The sequence below is a fragment of the Carassius gibelio genome, chromosome B9, assembly GCF_023724105.1.
Source record: "Carassius gibelio isolate Cgi1373 ecotype wild population from Czech Republic chromosome B9, carGib1.2-hapl.c, whole genome shotgun sequence".
Lineage (NCBI taxonomy): Eukaryota > Metazoa > Chordata > Actinopteri > Cypriniformes > Cyprinidae > Carassius > Carassius gibelio.
Genome location: NC_068404.1, coordinates 30920675 through 30943468, shown reverse-complemented (window position 1 = coordinate 30943468; position 22794 = coordinate 30920675). Strand labels below are relative to the sequence as shown.

The 22794-nt window shown below is 41.2% G+C and overlaps 2 protein-coding genes across 2 annotated transcripts in view; both read left to right on the top strand.

The window, feature by feature from the left end:
• LOC127964884 (NACHT, LRR and PYD domains-containing protein 12-like) overlaps window positions 1-22794 on the top strand; it is a 1383583-nt gene that overhangs the window by 1090813 nt on the left and 269976 nt on the right. The gene's annotated exons all lie outside the window — the stretch shown is intronic.
• Window positions 1-22794, top strand: part of LOC127964936 (uncharacterized) — a 48229-nt gene that overhangs the window by 2166 nt on the left and 23269 nt on the right. Inside the window, exons 3-4 of the mRNA XM_052565485.1 lie at window positions 2493-2608; window positions 2860-2973. The gene's annotated coding sequence lies outside the window, so the exon portion shown is untranslated. The remainder of the gene's footprint in view (window positions 1-2492; window positions 2609-2859; window positions 2974-22794) is intronic.

The window sequence follows — 22794 nt, the reverse complement described above, 5'->3', positions numbered from 1 at the left end:
GTGGGTATCATTAATGTTGCAGCGCCCCGGGAGCAGTTGGGGGTTCTATGCCTTGCTCAAGGGCACCTCAGTCGTGGTATTGCCGGCCCGAGATTCGAACCCACAACTCTAGGGTTAGGAGTCAGACTCTCTAACCACTAGGCCACGACTTCCCCAAATCATGTTGTTAGATTAATGTTTTACTTTGAAACATTTTTCCAAAAAATGAAATGTTAGAAAAATTTATATATGGTTTATGCGTGTTTTTCAAGTCATCTACAGACAATAAAGTATATGAATGATACAGTGCTAATTGACAGCATGTTTTATTACAGTTTAGAAGCTATAAAATATATTTTCTGCTCTATCCTGTGATAAAAATAGAAAAAGTGTTTGTAGTAACTTTATAGAATTATAGAATACAAATTATTGGTTATTGTCCAGTAGGATAATTTAATTCTTAGCCACTTAAAAATTGTAAAAGTTTTTATTTTTTTTTGTCAATTAGACATACATATTATTATTATTATTATTATTATTATTATTATTATTAATATATTTCACATTTCTGTCCCCCTCACTTCTGAAATGATTGCTGTGTCCCTGTCTTGTAACATAACTGAATATTAAACTTTAGCTATATGCCATGTTATCTTCATTTTCGGGATCAAATAGGTTTTGTGGCTCCATGTGAATTTATATTCAGTAGGAAATGGCCCAAAATGGAAAGAGGAACCAATTATAACCCCCAGAGTCTCACAAAATCCTGAGGGGACACTGGGAATGTAGAGGAAACACTGTAGGATTGGCTGTCTCTCTCTCTCTGTGCGTGTGTGTGTAGTGTTTGTGTGTGTTTGTGTGTGTGTGTGTGCTCTTGTTTTTGTATCATATCAGGACACAACTCTGTATAATGACATGGGTATGACACAGGTATTACAAGGAGAGGGTGACTTATGAGGTCATAACCCATGTCCCCATTTTTCAAAACGCTTATAAATCATACAGAATGAGTTTTTTGAGAAATTAAAAATGCACAAAGTTTACTGTGAGGGTTAGGTTTAGGGTTGGTGTAGGGCCATAGAATATGCAGTTTGTACAGTATAAAAACCATTACACCTATGGGATGAACACACCTTTCACAAAAACAAACATGTGTGTATGTCTCCAGGGCTCGTCTTGTCCGGGAAAATTGGATTGGATTTTTTTTTTGAAGGGACAAGTGAAAGAGAATTGTACTTGCCTGACTGGACAAGGAACTTTATAAAAATTTTAATAGCAAACAAATAGGTCAGCACCAAAACTTTGGCGAGAATGTTTCTGATTTTATAACATTTTATTTCAGTGTAAAATGTGTTTATTAACGAATAATGTATTGACAGTATCGAGGTCTCGTCAGTTGAGGCTCGTGAAATAAACACTATAAGAACACACAAAGAAATAAACATTTACTTTACTTTATATACATACTTTATAATATATGCAACATCACACGACCAGGAGTGATGTTTTCCCGACTTTCAGCTCGATTGCAAATGTGATATTTTATACAGCTTTAGTTAAATAAACAAGTAATATTAACTGACTTCCATTTTAGACACATTATGGATTGTTTCTGCTCCATTTCGCTAACAAAAATAGTTCTAAGCAAAGCCACAACAGAACAGTCGCACATCTCAGAGCAACACACAACAGTGTTTCGTTACTAAATTATTCATTTTCGAACGAGTCAATGATTCAGTGAGTCATTTATAAAAATGGTTACTTACTTCATTTATCGAACGAATCAGCCGTTTGAACGAATCGGTTGAATCAATGATTCACTCATTAAGAGTTTAAAAAAAAAGTTTAAAAAGTGTAACAGCAGTCAATTTAAGCAAATATGAAAAATATGCTGATTAAAGTAATACCTGATAGAGCACTGATGAGACTATTGCTTCAGAAAAAAAAAAACAAGCTATTTTTCACTTTTTTACTCTGACTAGTGAATGATGGATTACTTGTCCAAAGTGTCAAAAGCTTAATGTGTCTGTCAGTTCACCATACTTGGGGTCTTACCTAGGGGCCCTGAACACCTTAATCTGCCTCATACAGTGTTTTTAATGAAAGTGACGTGACATTCAGCCAAGTATGGTGACCCATACTCAGAATTTGTGCTCTGCATTTAACCCATCCGAAGTGCACACACACAGAGCAGTGAACACACACACACACACACACACACACTGTGAGCACACACCCGGAGCAGTGGGCAGCCATTTATGCTGCATGCTGGGAGCAGTTGGGGGTTCGATGCCTTGCTCAAGGGCACCTAAGTCGTGGTATTGAAGGTGGAGAGAGAACTGTACATGCACTCCCCCCACCCACAATTCCTGCTGGCCCGGGACTCGAACTCACAACCTTTCGATTGGGAGTCCGACTCTCTAACCATTAGGCCACGACTTCCCATTAGAAACATAAAAGACTTTAGAAGAAAATGATTATGATCATAAATAATTAAATCTGTTTTGTTATAGATTATTTCATCAGAAGAGATCATTAGCAGAGTCCAGCTGTGTGTCTGTGAGGAGTGAGGAGTCTATGGATCCTCCAGAAAAAAGTTTAAGAGTGGAGATACAAAGACTGATCTCAGGTACAGTTTTACATGAATATTGTTATAGCATGTCTAAAATATATTTTTTATCTTTATCTGATATTTTAATATATATAGTGTTACACAGAGAGATGTATTTGTGAAAGCACACAGTTCTATTTATAGTCTTTTGTAATAAAAAAATTGTGTAAATGAAATGATCCTGAAGTGATTGTTTAAATAATATATGAGTTTGTACTTTGTTAAATATGATAATTCAAAGGATTGACTTTAATGTCTCTCTGTTATAGTTCAGTTGATCAGAAGAGATCAGAAGCAGAGTCCAGCTGTGTGTCTGTGAGGAGTGATGCGTCTATGGGTCAACCAATATGGTTTAAGAATGAAGATACAAAGACTGATCTCAGGTTTGTTTTTATATAAATATTAGGGTAAACGCACATATTAAGCTCACCAAAATCTACACTGAGACATTTTTAGTTTAAAAGATATTGGTTTCAGTGTAAGATGTTATAAAATATTTATCTCACTCAAAAATATGAAATTTTATTTTAAATGAAAAAAACGTTTTGATTAAGATGTATATCATTAAATGCTAAAAGTCCGGCTGAGCATAACGAGCGCGTGTTTTGTACACCCGTTCCCATTAAACTCACATCATGTTTAATTAACAATTCTTGTTCATTTTAAACAACCTTTATAAATCATAATAATTTTATCTGAAGGTACAAAGTCAATCACACAAAAAGTCTGTGTATTTGAGCTGACATATCTAATAGAGTCACGTAGTGTATGATGGTCACAGTTTTTCAGCTTCAGACTATGATTCATTCAGTCGGAGGAGATCAAACATGTTTGATATTTTCAGCAGATTTTAAAACACATTGTTTTCATTCTTCACGTGTCTCCTAGCAACAATGCGCACATTTCTGTGTGAGTTTGTTGTGATTGGAAGGAATTAAAAGTCTGTTAGTGTGTGATCCTCAGTCGTGTTAATGTGTAATCTCCAGTTTACTCTGTGACTGTACACAGTCACTAATCTTATGATGTCTGGTGTTTACAAATCTGTTTAGATTTTAAAAGTCATGTAGTGATTTCCAGCCTTTAGTTGTTTTTTCCTGGACAGATACGACGTTTCCTTCTTTGTACAGACAACATGCCGCTTTCATCTCTGGACATAAAATATAGTTAAACTTCAAAAGGCTCAAGTTATGATTTCATTGAATAAACACGAGCACTGCATGTTCAGAGTCCAGTGCTGTGTGTTGCGCTGTTACCAGGGAAACTGACCCTTTGCACGTGATGTCACACTCTACTCACGTGAATTCTGAACGCCATGAAGGACGGCAGAAGAGCTATGCTGCAGGACGGATGGCAAGCCAAACGAGTACAAGTTCGTGTTCGTTCATGTAATAAAATGGTTATTTCTTGTTGTGCGGTGGGCTGTGCTAATAGACAGGGTTTTGCCAATATATCTTTTTATCGAAATACCCTTTGATGCGGAGAGAAGGTAGCGATGGGTTGCTGCTATCAGACGAAAGAAATGGCAGCCCTCCAAAAAAGATTCATGTATTTCCCAGTTACTTTACTTCATTTATGTAACACCATACTAATACTTACACCGCCATTCACTCTGCAGTGTAAAGCGATTCACAAACAAATGATTCATCTGCCGGTCTTTAGGCAATCAAAGCATGGGGAAGTCGTGGCCTAATGGTTAGAGGGTTGGACTCCCAATCGAAGGGTTGTGAGTTCTAGTCTCGGGCCGGAAGGAATTGTGGGTGGGGGAGTGCATGAACAGCTCTCTCTCCACCTTCAAGGCATCGAGCAGTGAGCAAGGCATCGAACCCCCAACTGCTCCCTGGGTGCCGCAGCATAAATGGCTGCCCACTGCTCCGGGTGTGTGCTCACAGTGTGTGTGTGTGTTCACTGCTCTGTGTGTGCATTTCGGATGGGTTAAATGCAGAGCACAAATTCTGAGTATGGGTCACCATACTTGGCTGAATGTCACTTCACTTTCACTTTCATACAGTGCGACTAGCGTAGTCCGATTCTTGAACGAATGACTCGTATGAATCACTTATTCTTAGTTTATTAATAACGCTCAGTGTGACCAGTGAAGTCATTAAAATATTGATAAACACACATTTTTTGGGAATTGTATTATGTTTATTAATGATTACTTAAGTAAAGAATAGATTTTAATACAAAATAAACCCTAGATTGATGTCTTACCTTGCCATTGAGTTACTTCCATCACCCAGCCAGCTACAAAGTGAAGTGACATTCAGCCAAGTATGGTGACCCATACTCAGAATTTAACCCATCCAAAATGCACACAAACTGCAGTGAACACACACACACACACACTGTGAACACACACACGGGGAGCAGTGGGCAGCCATTTATGGTGTGGCACCCAGGAAGCAGTTGGGGGTTTGGTGCCTTGCTCAAACTCTCTAACCACTATGCCACGACTTCCCTGGTAGAAGTCGTGGCCTAGTGGTTAGAGAGAACTGGTAAGCATCCAGACTTTTAAAAGCTTTGAGATCAGCACCAGTGTATTGCTGCTGGCTTATAAAGAAGACAATGCATTATAAAAATCTAAACAGGGGATTTATATCATAATTGTAGTTTTAATGATGTGCGATTTGAAATTATGATTATATTGCGGAAACCAAACACAAAACACACCTACAGAGTGTACGCATACATCAGGTGATGAAGTCTAGTAGAGATGTCTTTTATTTATCAACATTGCACATCCCTAATTTATGTTATTTAATTGATATAATTATTTATAATAGTTAAAATTAATATATTAATACTTTTGACTTTAAAGGCTGAAATTGTTTTTTTTTTTTTGGGGGGGGGGGGGGGGTAGAAAATCTGAATATTAGAATGATTTCTGAAGGATCGTGTGACTGGAGTAATGATGCTAAAAATTCAGCTTTGAAAATCAACTTTGATTTTTCCTAATAAACTGTTTAACTGAACTAGTAAGAGAATCTCAAATTATTATGTGGGATGATTAAATATATTCTAAAAAAATACAAACATAAAAATATATAGATTAATTTTGTCCTCATATTCTTTCTTGTAACTCCTCCCTCTCAGCGACACACAGCTAACTGAGGGCTCATTATGCAGCTCATTATGCAAGCCTTTGTCTTCTCAGGTGTAAATCACAATGATATTCATGATAGTTGACGTCTACTCGCATATGACATTTATCAACAAAAAGTATCTTAGAAAATTTAAATTATTCTATTGTTTTCTTTAAGTGAGTAAACAACATTCACATCATTTTGAAGCAAAGATTCTAAGCTACAAGTTCCAGGTTTGACAGTGACTTCAGAATTTTAGTATTTCACTAACCATGCAAAAACGTTGTTTTCTCAAAAACACAATCATGTACATAAATGCTATTTACACATTATTGTAGCCCAGTTTGTACTGAATACAGTGTTTTCTGACTTTAGCCATGTATATGTTTAGAAGCAACTGAAAAAAAACAAAACACAAAAGTCAGTCCCAAAGCGCACTACAGAGAAACAAAACAACGACCCTGATTTTAATGATTAACAGTTGATGGTTTATGATGGTATTTGTAGTGGAAACCATTAGATGTTTTTTTGTGATGGTTCTATTTATTTATTTAGTTTTTGTCATTTTATCAGCAGGGTTGTCATACTAACAGTCGTCTGAATTTTTGGTTGATTGTAATCCATTGCATACCTTTCTATCAAAGTTACATTTTAGGTCAAAAGTTTACTTCCCCCTTTCAAAATCTGCAAATTGTTAATTATTTTACTAAAATGAGGGCAATTGTTTATTGTATTTATTGTATTGATCTGAATAAGATTTGTCACATAAAATATGTACATGTAGTCCACAAGAGAAAATCAGAATCTGCTTTATCAAGTTGTAGAGATATTAAGCTCAAGATCAACTGAGAAGGAAGGAGAACGGAGTCGGCGTTCTGAGGCTCGTGGGAATATTTATTAGCTCAAAAAGAAAACAAAACTCGCGCCACATGCGCATCAATCATGTTCACTGGACACTATTCTGGTTTACGGTCTCTCCCGCACGTCTGCTGCTTTCTCCCACGAGTCCTCAGCTCTCTCTGTCTCTGCCTGTTCGCGGGCGGCTTAAATGCCGATTCCCCACGCCAATCACTGCAACGAGAAGCAGGTGTTACTTGTTTCTCACTTGAGCCACTTACCACCGCTCGTCTCCTCACTCTCTCTCCCGTCGCAGACCTCGCTGAACCACGCCTCCGCCGCCACATACCCCCACTGCCCGACTCAGGCCGGGGAGCCATCCAGCCTGCAGCTCCACCCCCCCCCCCCCCCCATTCCTGGAGAGGAAGTCGGCCACAGCCATCTGCGCCCCCGGCCTGTGAATCACCTTTAACTTAAACGGCTGCAGAGCCAGATACCAACGAGTGTTGTCTTTGAGAGCTTTTGACTAATGTACAGCACCGGCCTGTCCACCCCCTCCACCTCCTGGGACAGGACTGCGCCCAGCCCCCTGTCCAATGCGTCAGTCTGCAACAAAAAGGGGAGAGAAAAGTTAGGAGAGTGCAGGAGCGGTCCGCCACACAGGGCAGCCTTAACCCGGGTGAAAGCCTGTTGGCACAGCTCCGTCCACTGGACCGTATCTGGTACCCCCTTTTTAGTGAGGTCAGTCAGCAGGCTGGTGAGGTCCGAATAGTCAGGGATAAACCTCCTGTAATATCCCGCTAGCCCCAGGAACTGCCTCACCTCCTTTTTGGTCTTGGGCCTGGAGCAGGCTGCAATCGCTGCCGTCTTGTCAATTTGGGGACGCACCTGCCCGTGACCCATGTGGAAGCCCAGATACCTTACCTCCACCAGCCCAACTGCGCACTTCTTCGGGTTGGCCGTTAGCCCCGCCCGTCTCAGCGCCCCAAGGACGGCCCTCACATGCTCCATATGCCGCTGCCAGTCTCCACTATAGATGATAATATCATCCAGATAGGCCGCGGCATATGCAGCATGGGGTCTTAGCACCCGATCCATGAGGCACTGAAACGTAGCCGGTGCCCCGAACAAACCGAACGGAAGCGTCACAAATTGGTGCAATCCAAATGGCGTGGTGAAGGCTGTTTTTTCTTTGGACATGGGAGATAAGGGGATCTGCCAATATCCCTTTGTTAAGTCCAGTGTCGAATAAAAACGAGCTGTACCTAACCGATCGAGCAACTCGTCAATCCGCGGCATTGGATAAGCATCAAACTTTGACACTGCGTTCACCCTGCGATAGTCCACACAAAAGCGCACCGAGCCGTCCGTTTTAGGCACCAAAACTATCGGGCTCGCCCAATCACTGTGGGACTCCTCGATTACTCCCATCCCTAGCATAGCTTCTAATTCCGCCTGAACTACCTTTTTTTTGTGTTCAGGTAATCTATATGGCCGGCTGCGAACCACCACGCCCGGCTCGGTCTCAATATGGTGCTGAATCAAATTAGTACGACCGGGCAGAGGCGAAAACACATCGGCAAATTCGGACTGCAACCGTCCAATGTCAGTGAGTTGCGAGGGCGAGAGGTGATCCCCCCCTGGGGCCAGGGCGAGGGATTTCTCTTTGACAAACGCTTCTGGCCCGAGATCCTCCTCTCCGCTCACTGCCGTCGCTAACAGCACTGACGCCTCCACGCTCCATTTTTTGAGGAGGTTGAGGTGGTAAATTTGGCATGCGTTGCCCCGATCCGTTCGTACTACTTCATAATTGAGATCCCCTATCCGCTGTGTGACCTCAAAGGGTCCTTGCCACTTTGCTAATAATTTGGAGCTAGAGGTGGGTAGTAAAACGAGCACTTTATCTCCCAGTGCAAATTCTCGTAGCCTAGTTCCCCTGTTATACGACTGGCTCTGTCTGCCTTGGGCCTGCAGCAAATTCTCCATAGAGAGCCGCCCCAGTGTATGGAGTTTTGCTCTCAGGTCCAAGACATATTGAATTTCGTTTTTACTCTCCGAACGTCCGTCCTCCCAAGTTTCTTTCAGGACATCCAAAACCCCCCGGGGTTGGCGTCCGTAAAGAAGCTCGAAGGGGGAAAACCCCGTGGAGGCTTGGGGGACCTTGCGCACAGCGAATAAGAGGGGTTCCAGCCATCTGTCCCAATTTTTCGCGTCCTCTTGTATGAATTTACGAATCATCGTTTTCAAAGTGTGGTTAAAGCGTTCGACCAGTCCGTCCGTTTGTGGGTGATAGACGCTGGTACGCACCGCTTTAATGGCCAATAATTCATACAATTCGCGTAACGTGCGTGACATAAACGCGGTGCCTTGGTCCGTGAGAATCTCTTTTGGGAATCCCACGCGGGAGATTAAACGAAACAGGGCGTCCACCACACTCTTTGCCGAGATGTTGCGGAGCGCCACTGCCTCGGGATATCGGGTTGCGTAATCGACTATGACTAGCGCAAACCGATGTCCGCGTGCCGATCGCTCTAATGGCCCGATGAGGTCCATGCCAATTCGTTCGAAGGGGACCTGCACTAGAGGAAGAGGGCGCAATGGCGCTTTTGGGGTGGCCGGTGGGTTTACCAACTGACATTCACGACAAGACGCGCACCATCTGCGCACGTTCTCGTGAATGCCCGGCCAAAAAAAATAGGGTCATTAGGCAATTTAGTGTCGCTGTCATTCCCAAATGCCCTGCCATAGGATTGCAATGTGCCGTCTGGAATAGCATTTCCCGACGGCTCCGAGGTACTAACAATTGTGTTGTATTCTCCTTTGTTTGCGTGTCGTGGGTCACGCGATACAACCGGTCTTTAATAATGGCAAAATACGGATAGGAGAGCGCGCGGTCAGGAAAGAGGACCTGTCCATCAATATGTCCATCAATAAACGCATGTTTATTGGGGTTTCATCCTGGGACTGTTCCAGGGGAAAGTCATCGCAACTGGCAAGGTTCAGCCTCGCCAAGCCGCTCAGTTCCCCTGGAGCTGTCCCGCTGGGTCATCCGGGATCCGGACCAACGTCCCCACCTCCATGACCGGGCACCTATCCACAAAATGGCCCGGATCCCCGCAACGCCAGCAGGCTGGCCCAGGCCTCCCCGCCGCCCTAGTGGCCGGAAGTGGGTCAGGTGATTGGCGTGGGGAAGTGACAGGAGCCTCCTCGCCCCCCTCCCAGCGCGCCGGCCCCGCTCCCCTGGCAGGGCCCCTCGACCCGGCCGCCAGCTCTGTCCCCGTCCTCCAACGCGGCGCGGCCCTCGGTGGCCCCCCGACTCGGGTCCTAGGAGAAGGAACAGACTTTGGGGTAGGGGAAGAGAGAGATGTAGGGGAAGAGAGAGAGAGAGAGATAGCTGGAAGGGGTTCGCCGACCCCGGAACACGCCGCCAGCTTGTCCTCCGCCAGTTGGATGGCCAGATCCAGCGACGCCGGCCGGTGGCACTGGACCCACTAAGCAGTCTTTTTCGGGAGACGGGAGACGAACTGCTCCAGTACCACCGTGTTGATGATACTCTCGGCGTCGCTTCCTCCGGCCAACAGCCATTTGTGGCATGAGTCCCAGAGCTGCTGGGCCAGGACAAAGGGCCGGCCCGCTTCGGCCAGGTCCAGCGACCGGAAGCGCTGACGATGCTGCTCGGGGCTGAGGCCGACCCTTTGGAGGATAGCTCTTTTTAGGTCGGTATACACCAGGAGGTTCGGGACGGGCAGTTGTTGGGCCGCCTTCTGGGCCTCTCCTGACAACAGCGGGATCAGCCGGACCGGCCAGCTGTCTGATGGCCACCCACATGCCTCGGCCGTCCTCTCAAACAAGTCCAGGAATGCCTCCGGATCGTCGGTTGGTGCCATCTTCGTGAGAGGCATGTGGGCAGTGGGGCCGGCACTGGGGCTTGCCGGCCGCGTCCGAACCTCCCGGTCCAGCAAGCTCTGGAACAGCTCGCGGTCCTCCTGCTGGGCCTGCATCATCGCCTGGAAACGGCGATCGTGGTCGGCCCGCAAGTCCAGCAGGGCCTGGTGGTGTTCTTGGTGCAGGCCCGTGAGCGACGTGATGATCTCCGCAAACGGCGATCCCGATGTTCCTGGCGGAGTCTGCATGGCGGGGTGATTCTCCTTCCCTCCCGGGTTTCGGCACCAGTGTAGAGATATTAAGCTCAAGATCAACTGAGAAGGAAGGAGAATGGAGTCGGCGTTCTGAGGCTCGTGGGAATATTTATTAGCTCAAAAAGAAAACAAAACTCGCGCCACATGCGCATCAATCACGTTCACTGAACACTATTCTGGTTTACGGTCTCTCCCGCACGTCTGCTGCTTTCTCCCACGAGTCCTTCAACAGATTTGGATATTGAAAGCATATTAGTATGTTATGTGTAGGTTAAAGAGATGGGTCTTTAATCTAGATTTAAACTGCAAGAGTGTGTCTGCCTCCCGAACAATGTTAGGTAGGTTATTCCAGAGTTTAGGCACTAAATAGGAAAAGGATCTGCCGCCCGCAGTTGATTTTGATATTCTAGGTATTATCAAATTGCCAAAAAGCAATTTAAGCAATTATCAAAAAGTTTTGAGAACGCAGTGGACGTGGAGGATTATAATTTAACAAGAGCTCATACATTTGCTCTTACATTCGAATGTACAGTGCTCTCTCCACCCTCAATACCACGACTGAGGTGAACCCGCAACCGCTCCCTGGGCGCCGCAGCATAAATGGCTGCCCACTGCTTCGGGTGTGTGTTCACGGTGTGTTTGTGTGCACTTTGGATAGGCTAAAATCAGATCACGAATTTCGAGTATGGGTCACCATACTTTGCTGTATGTCACTTTCACTTTCACTTTCACACTTTCAAATACTGAGGTGCTAAACCATTCAGGGCTTTATAAGTAATAAGCAATATTTTAAAATCTATACGATGTTTGATAGGGAGCCAGTGCAGTGTTGACAGGACCGGGCTAATATGGTCATACTTCCTGGTTCTAGTAAGAACTCTTGCTGCTGCATTTTGGACTAGCTGTAGTTTGTTTACTAAGCGTGCAGAACAACCACCCAATAAAGCATTACAATAATCTAACCTTGAGCTCATAAATGCATGGATTAACATTTCTGCATTTGACATTGAGAGCATAGGCCGTAATTTAGATATATTTTTTAGATGGAAAAATGCAGTTTTACAAATGCTAGAAACGTGGCTTTATAAGGAAAGATTGCGATCAATAGCACACCTAGGTTCCTAACTGATGACGAAGAATTGACAGAGCAACCATCAAGTCTTAGACAGTGTTCTAGGTTATTACAAGCGGAGTTTTTAGGTCCTATAATTAACACCTCTGTAAGAAATTACTCGTCATCCAATTTTTTATATCGACTATGCATTCCATGAGTTTTTCAAATTGGTGTGTTTCACCGGGCCGCGAAGAAATATAGAGCTGAGTATCATCAGCATAACAGTGAAAGCTAACACCATGTTTCCTGATGATATCTCCCAAGAGTAACATATAAAGCGCGAAGAGTAATATGTATGAATCTGAAACAGAAGATTTATGTACAGATTTGTGCATTATTTACTCTATATACAGTTGTATAAATAAAGACATATGCATATGTATTTACATAGTCCTTGAGAAAGAGACAGTAATTAGAGATGGTGAATGAATTACAGAACGCAGGTAATGATTGATGTGTTAGTTGTTTAAGCTGGAGATGGTGTTTTATGAAGGAAGTACAGCCTCTGCTGGGTCTTTATCACGATGGAGTCGATGTGAGTGTCTCACTTCAGGTGCTGACAGATAGTGGTGTCCAGGAACCTGAATGACTCCACTGTTGTTACAGAGCTGTCTATGATGATGATTGGAGGAGAGCCTTTTCAGACTGAAGACAACTGAGGGACTCAAACACAACTATTACAGAAGATTCAAACACCCACTGATGCTCCAGAAGATAAAACCATGCATTAAGAGCCGGGCATGAAAACATTTGAACAGAATGGAGATGTGTACATTTTTTCTTATTTTGTCTGAATAATCATATATACCGTATATATTATTATTATATTTTTTTCCATTTAGTACTGCCCTTCAGAGACTATATACGATGCTACATAAGTGGCTTGTTTCCCAGAAGACAAAATAAATTAGATTTACCCTAAACTTAAAATTTAAAAAGTTTTCACTCCTGTCTCTTAATGCATGGTTTTATCTTCTGGAGCATCAGTGAGTGTTTGAATCTTCTATATTAGTTTTCTGATGAGTCCTTCAGTTGTCTTCAGTGTGAAAAGATGAACCTCAAAATCATACAGTCACTGATGGAAAATGTTTAAATACACACAAATCCTGGAAAACCAAGGAATTTGTGGGAGCTGAAGGATTTTTCTGAAGAACAGCAGACAGTTTAACTGTTCAGGACAAACAAGAGACTCATGAACAACTATCACTAAACACAAACACACAGCTGTGGATCATTCAGCTAACAACACAGTATTGAGTGAGTCGAGGGGATGAAAACTATTAAACTGGGTCATTTTATAACTTCAGCTATTTTCTCTTGTGGATTATATCGCGTCATGCAAAAGATGAACGCTCAAAAGTTGCGCGCATATTAGACAGTGTGATTTATATCTATGTATATTGCGGATGGTGATAATCCGTTGATCGATTAATAAAAAATAACATTCATCATCATCATTGTGATGTGTGAGTGAAATGTTTAGTGAGACTTTATATAGCTACTTGATATCTCCGAAATGTACCATTAACTTTCTAAGAGCAACAATAGCAAAACAAGCGGTAAAACTATCAGGCAACTTTTGTGTGTGGCGCTCTATGCATAGCTTGTGCATTCAGAGCTGCTACGTTAGAGCTGATCCGCGCATCTCTACTGCAGTGTAGATCTACGTATGTGTGTGAAAGTGCTTTCTCTGCAATAGGAATAATAAAGTCAAAGCAACGTTCACGTTTAACTGACAGACATTTGACAGACTGGCTTCGAGCAGCTACCAGTGAGCAACAGCCAGACCTGAAATCACTGGTTAAAAGAATGCAGACTCAGATTTCCCACTAAGAATAAGGACTACTTTTCATCAGGGCTTGAGAAATATATATATATATATTATAATAGAAACAATAATTAATATTGCTAGAAAACTGTTAATCAACTTTTTGCTCCATATTTTTTATTTTCATGTTCAGTATTAGCATATTTTAAATAGTACAAAGACTAGCAAGACTTACCTAACAAGGTTTTTTAATACTTTGAGTATGAACTCTCTTTTTCGCATTAATATCGCAAGAAAATTATCCAGATTTAAATGTTTATTTTATGTTCAGTATAACTTTAAATAGAACATAGACTAGCAAGACTTACCTAGCAAGATAGGTAATAAACTTAATTTATATATAAGTAAAAACTGTAAATATTGTCATAAATAAAGTTTTACTATGCAAGTTGTAATTTGTGGCCCTTCATATTTAATATGGTTTAAATGTGGCCCCCTTGGCATCTGAACTTGAGTACCCCTGTTCTAGTGTTTTATCATGAAGAACAGTTAATAACACACTTACCCAGAAGTGCAGCTCAGAATCAGTTTATAGTTGTTTGGCTGCTTTATAATAGTCTTGTAGAGCTGCGGTTAGTGTTCTTGTCACTAGACAGTACTTCAGTTTGTAATAGACAAATATCATTGGACAAATATCTGTATTCAGTGTGCTGGACGTAAATGGTAAAATACTGTAAAATAGAGACTGGGTTTTTCCTCAAGATAAATGTAATTTGAACTATTTGTTTGGATGCTTGACCCCTGTATGACCGAGAGTGCGGGTCAGAAAACCTCACAGCATTGCTAAGAGTTTGTTTATTAGTGGAAGACAAACTGTCTTCTGCTGGAAACCATTCACACATGTGGAGAAGGCGTCCGGATCAGATGATCATGATGTAAATGTGTTTTGGCGTCACATCTGACTGATGCTGCAGATTCTCACTTTCTGTCTTCATCACTGTTTACAGCAAAAGAGTGTGATATTTTATAACCACTGTCCACTTTACTAGCATGCAGTTATATATATCTGAATAATAGGAGGGGCCCACCAACTAAGAACATATTACTACAAAATCTTAGTATGTTCCCCAGTGTATAACCACAAACAATAAAGACCGGAATTAACTTTTTATACCTTTATATCCATTTAGGAAACAGAAGAAATAAACTAAACAAATGCATTTATAAGAAAATGAATTGAAATGAAACCAGATCAACAAATGAAAGCAGTATCCACACAGGAAGTCTGTAAAGAAAGACTTAATCAATAGAAAAATAATGACAAATGAAAATCAATAGTAACAGAATGTCAAATAAAAAAATAAAATAAAACTAATCAGTTCAGTTTTTAGGATGATGTCCAAAGTCCCAAAAAAAAAAAACCTTCAAGTGCTCTTCCAGTAATCCAAGGAAATCCACAAAAAAAGAAACTAGATAGCCCACAGTCATATTCATGTATTTAAGATACTTGAGAATCCACAAGGTCATGCAGTGAGATCAATCCATTGATTAGAAACTACTTTATGTCCATTTCAGTTGAGCCTTAGCAACTCATATGGATCCAACAATTCTCAAATATGAAGTAACATAAAGAGTCCATCTACAAAAATAAAAAAATATATATATATCATTTATTATATAAATCAAATGAAAAAAAATTGCACAACATTAGGAGAAACAAAACTTACATGATTGAACTGGAAACAAAGTTTCTCAATCAGGACTCCAATGAGTGTTGCAGGAGGTGCTTGGATAAAACCATGCTTCCCTCTTCCAAACAAACGGACTTCTTCTTCTTCTTCTTTAGGGTTTATCGGCAGCTTGCATCCATTATTGTTGCACCACTGCCATCTTCCGGATTTATTTTCCTTTAATATCCATTTACATCATATTCTTCTCATCAGACCTGTTCTTGATAAAAAAAAAAAAAAAACTAAAATATTTCCTATGCTTTGTTCATTCTCCTCACTTTGCAGTATTTCCCTCATTCCTGTCCCTATTATTCCAACTTTTCCTAACTCTTCCATCATATTTTTCCTTTGTTCTTCATATTGTTTGCAACTCAACAACACATGCTCTATAGTTTCTGCAACCTGACAACAACCACAAAAACCAGTTGGGTGCTTTCTTATAATGTGTAATGTGCTATTCAGATTACTATGACCTATCCTTAATCTTGTCATAACTATTTCTTCTTTTCTATTCCCTCTCCTATTCTTCACAACCCCTACTTTATTTTGAATAGCATACAAATGTCTCCCTTTAGTTTCCCTGTCCCACTGATTTTGCCATTCTCTAATGGCTTCTTTCCATACTATACTCTTTCCTTCAGACTTTGACAACTTAATCTTTACTTCAATATTCTCTTTTTTAACAGCTTGTTTAGCTAACTTGTCCACTCTCTCATTACCCACAATGCCAATATGAGCAGGAATCCACGTCAGTTGAATCTCATAGCATTTTTCCTTCATTCTTGTATACATTATCAATATTGAATACAGTAAATCCTGATGGCTATTAGATATACCAGTCATGAGACTGTATAAAGCTGACACTGAATCACTTACAATCAAAGCTTTTTTAATTTTGTTTTCCTCAATCCATTCTAATGCTATCATAATAGTGTATAATTCAACTGCATACACACTCAGATCATTTGTTGCTCGTCTGCTTATCTCACCTCTTTGATTAAAAAATGTAAACTGCAGATCCAGTCTTTCCTGTTTCTGGATCCTTTGATCCATCTGTATAAATCTGAACATACTCTTTATATTTAAAATCTATATCTTTATAAAATTCCGCTGCCAGGTCTGTACTATTACTTACTGCTTTGACTCGAAGTAACTTAAGATCAACTTCCATTGTTTCTAGCTTCCATACCGGTGTATCAGGCCATGTTACTGTTGGGCAGAATTCCTTTTCATATACCCCCAATTCTCTCGCTGCCTCATCTCCTATCCACCCAAAACTAAACTTTTGTGCTCTCTCCCTTTCCCAATAATCTTGTAGTATTCTTTTAGTTGGATGACTATCTCCGTGTCCTTTTAAATTTACCCAATAATTTACTAACAATTGTTTACGTCGAATGTTCAATGGCATTTCTCCCGCTTCCACCTGTAGAGCACACACTGGTGATGTTTTAACTGCTCCTAAACATAATCTCAGTGCTTTAGCCTGTATTACATCAAGCCTCCGAAGTACAGATTTGGTAACTGACCTCTTCTATACTACTACCCTTTTAAATACAAGAGGTTCTAGCACTCATGCGCCCCCTAGTGGTGAGTATGAAAAAATACCAAAGTAACAGATAATACTGTTACAATTTCTGTGTGTTTTCTCAGGATCTGCAGTCAGATATCTTCATCTCCTGATCACAGCTGTGTGTCTCTGAAGAGTGACGGATCCATGACTTATCCTCCTAAACTCAGTGATGAACCAGTGACCTCTGACCCCAGGTGAGGATAATCGTGTGGTGGTGATTGAACTGCTTTATGGGAGTTAGAAACACACTCAATACAAACAGACACTCGACACAATGAGCACACGAGATCCTACATTAACGATCACTTTAGACTGTATGGTGATTCTCTTGATTTAAGAGAGTAAAGAATAATAATGAAGATGTTTGTTCTGCAGAGTAAGGTGTTGAAGACTCTGTGAGGAGAAGCAGGAGCTTGTTTTATTGGCTCTTGTGCTCCTGAACACACTTCACTGTTCACACACATCTAGTGTTTGCTGCAGATCAGAGTAAAATGCTCACACTGTCGAGTCCTGACAGAGAGATAAACAGATCAACAAACTGAAATTATACTGAAAATACAAGACTGAAATCTCTATCAGTTTAGATGTTAATTTACACATCCTTTATTTTGAGACATGTTTAATCAGTTGTTCTTGTGATATTTCAGCAGAGCAGATGGAGAGCGAAGCATCTCTGGAGGAGTCTCCTCTGTCTTCTGTCTGAACAACACGAGCGTTACAGCGTCTCTGAATAAACATGATCAAGCAGTGAATGATGAACTACAGAGAGTCAAAGAGCAACACAAAACCAGCATGAAGAACAAGTGTGAGAGATTATGTGAGGGACTGAAACTCCAGGAGAATGAAAGCCTCCTGAACAGCATCTACACACAGCTCTACATCATAGAGGGAGAGAGAGAAGGAGTGAATGAAGAACATGAGGTTTTACAGATGGAGAAAACAGCCAGAACACAACACTCACAAGACGCTCCAATCTACTGCAATGACATCTTTAAAGCCTCCGCTGAAGCAGGATCTGAGGAGAAAGAGCAGATCAAGACTGTTCTTACTAAAGGCATCGCTGGAATCGGAAAAACCGTCTCTGTGCAGAAGTTCATTCTGGACTGGGCCGAGGGAAAAGCCAATCAGGATGTAGATTTCATGTTTGTGCTTCCATTTCGAGAGCTGAACTTGATCCGAGATCATCAGTACAGTCTTCACAGACTTCTGCTGGACTTTCATCCTGAACTTCAAGATCTGGACGCACAGATTTATGAGGAGTGTAAAGTTGTGTTCATCTTTGATGGTCTGGATGAAAGCAGAATCACACTGATGTTTCCAGACGCTCAGAAAGTTTGTGATGTGACTGAGACTTCATCAGTGGCTGTGTTGATGTCAAAGCTGATGAAAGGAGAGCTGCTTCCCTCTGCTCTCATCTGGATCACCTCCAGACCAGCAGCAGCCAATCAGATCCCCTCCGAATACATCCACCGTCTGACAGAGATTCAGGGATTCACTGAGCCTCAGAAGGAGGAATATTTCAGGAAGAGAATCAGTGATGAGCATCAAGCCAGCAGAATCATCTCACACATCAGAAGAGCAAGAAGCCTCCACATCATGTGCCACATCCCCGTCTTCTGCTGGATCTCATCCACTGTGCTTCAGAAGCTCCTGGAAGAAGATCTGAGTGCAGAAATCCCTCAAACTCTGACTGAAATGTACATCCACTTCCTGCTGATTCAGATCAACATGAGGAAGCAGAAGTATGAAGAGAGCGATCCAGAGAAACTCCTGCCGTCCAACAGAGAAGTGATTGTGAAACTTGCTGAAGTGGCTTTCAAACAGCTGATGAAGGGCAATGTGATGTTCTATGAGGAGGACCTGATTGAGAGCAGCATAGACGTCACTGACACCTCAGTGTATTCTGGGATTTGCACTGAGATCTTTAAGCAGGAATCTGTGATTCATCAGAGGAAAGTCTACAGCTTCATTCATCTGAGCGTTCAGGAGTTTCTCGCTGCTTTCTATCTGTTTTACTGCTATTTAACAGAGAACAAGAAAACACTGCATGAATTCAGATTAAACAGATCTGATAAAGTCTCTCTGTATGATCTACTAACATCAGCAGTAGATAAAGCTCTCAAGAGTAAGAATGGACGTCTGGATCTCTTCCTGCGGTTCCTGCTGGGCGTCTCACTGGAGTCCAATCAGAGACTCTTACAGGATCTACTGACACACACAGAGAACAGCTCAGAGACCATCAGCAGAACCACACAGTACATTAAAGAGATGATCAAGAGTAGTCATAGTCTCTCAGCTGATCAGTCGATCAATCTGTTCCTCTGTCTGCTGGAAGTGAAAGATCAGACTCTGTTCAGAGAGATTCAGGAGTTTGTGAAATCAGACAAACACTCAGAGAGACTCTCTCCTGCTCACTGCTCAACAATCTCCTACATGATTCAGATGTCAGAGGAGCCTCTGGATGAACTGAACCCCAAGAAATACAAGACATCAGCTGAGGGGAGAAGAAGACTGATACCAGCTGCGATCAACTGCAGAAAAGCTGTGTGAGTGTTTCATCATCAACTAAACTATCATATTTAATAATGAATCTGACTCCTTTACAATAAATGTTCCTGAATGAGAGATTTTCTCCTGAATAACAGAATCTTAAAGGAGTCAGGACAGGTGTTTTTAATCCAGTAGATATTAGAGTAAAGCGTGTGTTAGCGGCGCGGGTAAAAACAACCCCGTCACATGAGAAACTGGTTCATTAAATCAGCAGCAGCTGCAGCAAAGAGACGCTCCACACATCGATCAGTAAAGCTGACCTTCAGACATTTCACTTGTGCTTGAAGTGTCTTACTCTTTACTGGACAACACTAGACACTATTTTACATTATTACACATTTAAAGAGATACGCAGTATGACATAAAATAAATCAAACCAAAGAAATGGTAATATTATGAGTGATATAAGTCTAGTTTTGTTTTTTTGATCAAGGTCTCTTTTATTTTCAAAGATTGACAAACAAAAGATAAACAATATTCACATGAAATAGTCAAGTCTAGTTCCTGTAAATACAAACAACCCAAACAGCTCCCCAATGCCCGCCACCCACATGTACTGGACCCCAACAAATTACCATGTAACCAGACATACTCAGATATGAGTCTGCAGATTCATACATATATAATTAAAATATGTAAATAAAATAAAATGACATCATCCATAAAAAAATAAAAAATAAATACATACACATATGCATTGCACACACAATTGGGTTACATAGACATGTTGATAGCTGCCGTGCCTTCTACAAAGGAGAAAAAAGGCTGCCAGATTGTATAGAATTTTCTAGTGGACCCTCTTACAGTGTATCTAATTTCTAAGTGAACAAAACTCATAACCTCCCTAATCCATTGGCCATATGTTGGGGGGAAAGCATCTTTCCATTTGAAAAGAATAAGCCTCCTAGCCAACAAAGAGCAGAAGGCCATCATATTTAGGTGGCGCCCAGAAAAGGTGGCATCTACCGGAGCCACACCAAACAATGAAATCAAAGGAGATGGTTGTATTGTTCTTCCACATATTTCAGAGAATGCCTCAAAGATTGACTGTCAAAAATTATGCAGCTTAGGGCACAACCAAAACATGTGTAATAGTGTGGCAGGAGCCTGTCTGCACCGATCACACGTAGGATCAATACTCGTGTTAATTCTAGACAATCTATCTTTGGTCCAGTGAAGACGGTGCACTATTTTAAATTGAACCACAGCATGTCTGAGGCATATAGAGGAAGAATAAATGCGCTGTATAATTTTTGCCAGGTTTCTTCTGAAATCGTTTCATTTAGGTCTGTTTCCCATTTAATTCTAAGGCAATCGAGACTATTCAAGTTATACGTATTGAGCAATGTATAAATTCTGCCTATTACTTGTTTTATGTTAACTTTACATTTTAAAATTGTTTCAAGCAGAGATTCAGAAGGCCTCAAAGGAAAACAGTCAGAGTTAGAGGCCACGAAACCTCTAAGCTGCAGATACCTGAAGAAATGCGATTTATGGAGACCATACTTCTGTTGCAATTGTATAAAGCTGGCAAAACTATTCCTAATGTAGAGGTCAGATAATGTACCTATCCCATTTCCTGCCCAAACACTAAAAGCTTCATCCATCATTGATGGGACAAACATATGATTCTTTATCAATGGTGCTTCAAGTGAGAGATCAGTGAGATTAAAGGTCCTTCTAAACTGATTCCATGTTTTAACTGAATGGATAACCACTGGATTCTTGGTGAAGGCTGAGATAGGCTGTTTTAAAGGTAGTTTGGAACATAATAAAGCTGCTGGGGAGGTAGATCCAATGGATGCCCTCTCTAGCGCCATCCAATCAGTACTATTGACATCCATGAAATCATTTCTCAACCAATACAGCAGTGCTCTTATATTAGCAGCCCAATGATAATACATACAATCTGGAAGTGCCATACCACCCATTGCACGGGGCCTCTGTAATATATTTTTATTAATCCTGGGCTGCCTTTTATGCCATATAAAGGATGTAATCTGACTGTTTAAACTGGAAAAAAAAGATTTTGTTAGATAGAGAGGAAGACATTGAAACAAATATAAAAACTTAGGGAGAATATTCATCTTAATCGTATTGATCCTCCCTCCTAAGGAAAGAGGCAGAGGGTCCCAACGCTCAAGGTCTTGTTTAAGGCTGCTTAAGAGGGGATGATAATTAGAGTTAAAAAGATCCTTGTGGTTATGTGTGACCCATATACCTAAATATTTAATTTTTTTAGGACTAAATTTAAAAGGGATTGACCCAAGATATGATCTATCTACAGAAGAAATAGGCATAAGTTCACTTTTCTGAAAGTTGACTTTATAGCCAGATATTTTTCCGAACTTTGTGAGTAGACTCGATAATTCAGGAAGACTGGAGAGGGGATCCGATATGAATAATAACATGTCATCTGCATAAAGTGACACTTTATGCTCTGAACCCGCCCGGTGTATCCCCTTGATGGTGGGGCACTGCTTCAGGGCTAATGCTAGTGGCTCAAGTGCAACGGCAAACAAAAGTGGTGAAAGAGGACACCCCTGCCTTGTGCCCCGCTTCAGTTCAAAGTAGGTGGATAAGTTATTATTGGTGCGAATTGCAGCCACTGGGAGCGTGTATAGGAGTCTGATCCATAAGATGAATTTAGGGCCAAAATGAAACGCTTCTAAAGTCTTGAAAAGATAGTCCCACTCCACCCTATCGAACGCTTTTTCAGCGTCGAGGGATAACATCACTTCAATATTGCCAGGATCATGTGGAGTGGGACAATATAGGATATTAAATAGACGCCTGATATTGAAAAATGAATAACGATTTTTTATAAATCCTGTCTGATCAGACGAAATAATAGAGGGGATAATATTTTCAAGACGACGCGCCAAAACCTTGGCCAGAATCTTTGCATCTGTATTCAGCAATGAAATAGGGCGGTACGAACCGCAATTGAGGGGATTTTTATCCTTTTTAATTAAAGGCAGGGTAGGTAAAACATGTATAAAAAACTTTTTTCCAAATGTGTTTAAACTTTATTTATATATCAATACATAATTAAAATGTAAGTACTCTGAAAAAGAAAGTATAAAAATCGAGTGTCTGTAGACCTCTAACGACTGTTTTAAAGACAGCTCATTATTTCCATTCACACCACCCCCTCCCTTCTGGGCGCCTTCTAAAGCCACGCCCCCAAAACACATGAACACGCGACTCCGACCACTGAGCTGGAAGACGCATTATTTACCTGAGACGCGCGGAGAGGAAGGAGCAGAGTGCATGTAGTGAAATCATGTCAGAATCACATGTAATAAAAATAACTTTATAATTATGAAGATAAACAAACAAGATGTATTTTAGTACTCACTATCAAGCTAGCATATTGATATTGGTAAAGTTTAAAATATATATTTTTTGAT